Source organism: Phyllostomus discolor, chromosome X (assembly GCF_004126475.2).
Source record: "Phyllostomus discolor isolate MPI-MPIP mPhyDis1 chromosome X, mPhyDis1.pri.v3, whole genome shotgun sequence".
Lineage (NCBI taxonomy): Eukaryota > Metazoa > Chordata > Mammalia > Chiroptera > Phyllostomidae > Phyllostomus > Phyllostomus discolor.
In genome coordinates, this window is record NC_050198.1 from 34,305,590 (window position 1) to 34,311,386 (window position 5,797).

General features: G+C 38.2%; 1 non-coding gene and 1 pseudogene across 1 annotated transcript; one reads left to right on the plus strand and one right to left on the minus strand.

Annotated features, from left to right (window-relative positions):
• Nucleotides 1-510: 510 nt before the first annotated feature.
• On the minus strand, nt 511-642 carry LOC114505774 (annotated as a pseudogene).
• Nucleotides 643-4,781: 4,139 nt separating this feature from the next.
• LOC114505788 lies at nt 4,782-4,888 on the plus strand. Its single transcript, XR_003685260.1, has one exon. It is a non-coding gene; the product is annotated as a U6 spliceosomal RNA (small nuclear RNA).
• Nucleotides 4,889-5,797: the final 909 nt, after the last annotated feature.

A 5,797-nucleotide genomic window follows, 5' to 3' on the forward strand; every position in this document is an offset into this window, starting at 1 on the left:
CAAATCTTGTCCTGTTTGGGCCTGATAAACTCTGCTGGCCTCACAGTAATGACTCCTTGAGATTCTGTCCCATTACAAAAGTCTGAGAGTACCCAGAAGGGGCAGCTAGTCCTAGTGTATTCTGGGACTTTCACTGAGTTGCCTCAGACCCAGGACTGGCAACAAGTTTGAATCTATATTAGTCTGGTGAACACCACTGGCCCCTACCTGGTGTTTCACTGAGAACCCACCTCATGCAACTCGAGTATCAACAGAGGTTCTTTCAGGGACTGAGCCTAACAGGCAACCAGCAGGTGGACACAAGTGGATGCAGGTGAAGGTAGATTTCAGGGCACTCGGGACATTTGTTGACCTGCCCCTGGGCTCAAGCATGTGGAGGCCAGCCTTAGTGCCCTTCCCATGAACACTCAGACCTGGCAGTAAGGCTTCGTATTGTTAACAATTAACATATTTTAATAAATGTTTGAATTAGCTATCTTTTGCTTTTAAATCTATATAACCTCACCCCTTTACATTTTGTAAATATAGATATATCTTGTAAACCAAACCATGGGATCAATTTATACTGCGATTAAAAGTTTTTAGCAATAATTTTGCCTCGGATAAACCTCATTGGCTACCATACTGCCACTGCACAAAGCTGTGATTAAAAGTTTTTAAATTTTCAGCATTTATATTTTAAATTTTACTGCTTCATCATTTTCTAATGAAAATTCACTTTTGTGAATTCACATTTGTTTTCCTCAAAAGGCCCACATTTTAAGAGTTTCCAGAATTGGTACATTTGAGATTTTAATAGCAAAATCAATTTTTACACATGACTTACTTTTTCTATGATCAAATCAGTTTGTACCCATGGTTCTGTGTCACTGGAAGTGGAGTCAGGCTTCTCTTTCCACTAATCTTCACGCCACAGAAAACTCCCTTCTCCCAAGCCCTCTCCTCACTCCTCCCTTAGAAGGAAGACTGGTGCAATAGGCCAGATTCCAGAGCACAGTGAGCAGTACCACTGTGCACTGAAAGGTAACACCCATGCATGTAGGACACGTCCATAAATTTTTCTGTCTTACTATAATAAGTAGTAAGCTGAGCCATTGCCTACTTGTGACAGTTGGGTACTGCCACATTACTCTGTCTTCCTTTCTTTTCACTGAAGATTTTGGGCTCTGCCATCCTTGCACATTGGGAGTCAGCTAGTGGTAAGAAGCAGAATTAGAGTCAAAGAGATCTTGCTTCATCCTTGAACCTAAGCCTACGCCTCAAGCCAACTCAACCAGAAGGCTGACAACTGGCCCAGTGAATGACATTCCACATTCTTATGTGTGTGTCTGCTTTAGTAAAAGCCCAGGGAGAGGGTGGAGCAACAGTGTAGGGTGAGGGGGCATTGCTCTGTTCTCTGAGAAAAATACTAGTCCCATTCTGTCAGATTCTCACCAGGAACTCCACACCCTCAGATGTTCTCACTCTACTGCAGATGGTGAACACACATACCCAAAAGTCATAACTCATGTTGAAATGCCACATGTACCCATTCAAATAGACGTGCCCTGAGGTATTGTCGCTCTCTTCAGAGGGCAGCAGTTGGTGTTTGTAGGCATGGTTGATGGACTCCATGTATGAAAAGACAAGGTATGTTTCCGCTGTTCTTAGTTGTTTCAATCATTTGCAGTCATCATTCCCTCCCTGTTCTCCTTTCTGCTTCTTCCCCATTCATTCCTTAGGGAATTCTCTCCTACCTGGCCTTTTGGGCACCTGCTGTCAATTTTGGGTTCGTGACAGGATGTCACCACCAGTGTCCTTCTGTCTCCCTAGGGGCGCATGGTAATGCAAAAACAGATCCACTGATAACCTGAATGTGAGGACTGGTTGATAGGAAGACTGGTCCAGGCCTCCTGAATTCTGGTTCTTCATCTGTTTGCACAATAAGAACATTGACTCATTTGGACATCATTTTATCTTTCAGGAATTTGACCTTGACATTTACATTGTGCAAACTGGTAAACATACCCCAGGCTAAGTTACTGGGTTCTGCTGTTTTTTACTCATCTCAATTATAGTTAAAATTGGATACTTCAGCTCATCTTCAGTAACTACTCTCATATATCTCACTAATTATTGTCTTTTCTTGCACAACATTGTTTTACGTACCTCACATTTTATAATTGCCTTGAAATACAGAAAACATATTGCCTTTCCTCTATCACTGCTATATATTTTAAACTGTTTCCTGCAACACTGCTACCACTTTATGATATATATTTTCCCTTGCACAATAATCTCACACTACAGGTTCATGTCAACTATTAATATAATCATAGTCAAAGTGGGGTGATGTACATTTCTGTTTGATGATCAGTTGCCAAATACGCCTCCACATGAGCAGGAGTGTGCTCTATAGTCTCTATAATCCATCTACGCTGCACGTTCTACAACAGTTTCTTCACTGTTGGAAAGTCAATTCTCTGTTCCCATAGGTTCTGGTAAAGTTGCATTCCTCTGTGTTCCAAAATAAATCCTCCAGTGGGACCACACCCATATCACATGGTGCCATCACTCAAATTCAGCCCTAGTGGAATGGTCTAACACTAAGTACTCCCTAGTACATTTTCAGGAAAGGGGTATGAAAGATGTCATGACAAATGTAGGATTGCTATAGCAAAGTGATTTCAGAATGGGAGGAACTTTTTCATTTCAGTTTATCTGAACACTGAATATCTTGGCTAAAAGACTCAATAACAGACAATGTTGACAATAATGGATCACAGTGAATTATAGGACAAAATATAATGAGAAAATTTTTAAAATTTGCACCTTAACTTTTTAATACTCACCTTGGCATTTGATCGTCATAATTGACAATATTTATTTGTGCCCAGGACTAGCTTTTTCATGGCTCCTGCATATAAGTTCCCTATTTAGTAAATTTATTTTTATCTAACATATTAAAAATACCAGCATGAGTAATTTTGCTAAAAGCGTCAAACAGGCAACATCCCAGTGTCCCAGAAAGGGCATAGAGGCTTTTCATGAAATATTTAAAGAATTCTCCAGAGAAGTATTTTAGCAATGACAAATGCAACAGTTCATGCTATCTGTTACATGGAAGAGGAGACCTACCTCCACCAATCTTGTCTGTTCCTTACAGTGCTTCCATTAGGAATTTTCTAAAAACAGAATCCTGTCAATATTCTTTGAACAATCAAATAAATGCACAATAAAGATAAAATTCTTCAGCATATGCCTTTTTACAAAATTGGTTTGTATTTTATAGCAGCTTTAGCTTCATTTGAAAATTGAGTAGAAAGTATAGAGATTTTCTATATATCCCTGCTTCTACACATGCATAGACTCACCCATTATTAATATCCCACACTACAGTGGTACATTACTTATACTCAGTGTTTATACATTGGCACATTATTGTTGATGTTTGGTGTTGTACATTCTATAGGTTTTGGCAAACGTATAATGACATCTATCTATCATTATAGTATCATTCAGAGTAGTTTCATTGCCCTAAAAATCCTCCACTTTATGCCTATTCATCCCTCTCTCATTTCTAACCTCTGCCAATCACTGATCTTTTTATTTCTGCATAGTATTGCCTTTGCCAACATTTGCCAAAATGTTTCCCTATATATATCACACAGTATGTAAGTTTTTCAGATTGGCTTGTTTCACTTAGTAAGATTCTATTAAGTTGTATCCATGTTTTTCATGGCTTGATAGCTCACTTCTTATTAGCACAGAATAATATTACATTGTCTGGATTAAGAAAGTGGTTTTTGTCTATTTACCTACTAAAGGATATTTGATTGCTTCCAAGTTTTGATGAATATGAATAAAGCTATTATAAATATCAGTGTCCAGGCTTTTGTGTGGACATACATTTTCAACCCCTTTGGGTAAATATCCAAGGAGAACAATTATTAGATCTTATGGTAAGAGTAGGTTTTGTTTTGTAAGAAACTGCCAAACTAGCATCACTAGCCATTAGAGAGATGCAAATTAAAACCACAGTGAGATACCACTTCACACTGGTCAGAATGGCCCTGATAAACAAATCAACAAACAACAAGTGCTGGTGAGGTTGTGGAGAAAAGGAAACCCTAGTGCATTGTTGGCGGGTATGCAGACTAGTGCAGCCACTGTGAAAAACAGTATGGAATTTCCTTAAAAAACTAAAACTGCAATGGCCTTTTGACCCGGCAATTCCACTGCTGGGATTAGACCATAAGAACCCTGAAACACCAATTCAAAAGAACCTATGCACCCCGATGTTCATAGCAGCACAATTTACAATAGCCAAGTGTTAAAAGTAACCCAAGTGCCCATCAGTAAATGAGTGTGTCAAAAATGTGGTACATTTACACCATGAAATACTGTGAAGCAGAAAGAAGGATCTCCTACCCTTCATGACAGCATGGATGTATCTGGAGAGCATTATGTTAAGTAAAATAAGCCAGGCAGTGAAAGACATGTACCATATGATCTCACCTATAAGTGGAACCTAATCAACAAAACAAACAAGTGAGCAAAATACAACCAGAGACATTGAAATAAAGAACTAACTAACAGTGACCAGGGGGAATGAGGAGGGGAATAATGGGGGCAAGAAGGGGAAGAGTCTTCAAGGTACATGTACAAAGGACCCATGGACACCGCCAAAGGGGGGAAGGATTGAGGGGTGGAGATGGGGGTGGGTGGGGTGGGGAAAAGTGGTGGGGAGAAAATGGAGACAACTTTACTTGAACAACAATTTAAAAATGCAGTAAAAAATAGTGCTTGCTTCGGCAGCACATATACTAAAATTGGAATGATACAGAGAAGATTAGCATCTCCCCTACACAAGGATGACACCCAAATTCATGAAGCATTCCATATTTTTGAGTGAACAGAACGGGAAGGATGTCTAGCATGTCCAGTATGAGTGGCGGATGGGGAGTGTAATTGATTCTTGTCACTGACTATTGGTCAATATTACTTTAATGAAAAAAAAAATGAAACTTAAGCTTAACAGTTTTGCAATACCAGACTGTGGTTTATGCTTTAAATGGAAATCAGGATTGTTCTAAAGACTTACGTATTTTTTAACACAAATATCATCTAGGATGTAACAACTAAGTTGAGTAAACTATACCTGTTAAACAATTTTTAGCTTTTCTCAAGTTAATTTTATTGTAGGATGTACTTAAGCAGTAAGTATATTTAGGTTAAAGCAGTTGAATTATGTTCAATGTTGCTCTTGTACCACATTATCTTGAACAGTGTTTAGAAGCATGTTGAAAAGCAAGCTTTTTTTTGGAAAGCTCAACATAGGAGCTATATCTACAATTAAAAGTGAAACATTTGGCATGTTTGTTAATTCTAGTTTTCATTTAATAACTTCTAAGGCACATAAGGTTAAGCTTTTTTTAAGTTAATGGGGAATATTTGAGCACAATATCAATACTTTAGGATTTTGGTGTTGGTGTTTGTATGAAATTTCAAGGCCTTGATTTATGTCTTTCATTGCATTGTGAGTTCCTTTTAGCTGTATTACACTAAGTGAAATTTGTCAAATAAATCTTCCTTTTAAAAACTGCAAAAAAATTAATGAAAAATAAACAAATCAAAATGTTTTAAAAGAAAAAAAAGAAACTGCCAAACTGTCTTCCAAAGTGGTTACATCATTGTGCATTCCCACTATCCATGAGTGACAGTTCCTTTTGTTCCACATTTGCATCAGCACTTGGTAATGTTAGTGGTCAGGATTTTGTCCTTCTGATGTGTGTGTAGTTGTATCTCATTGATGTTT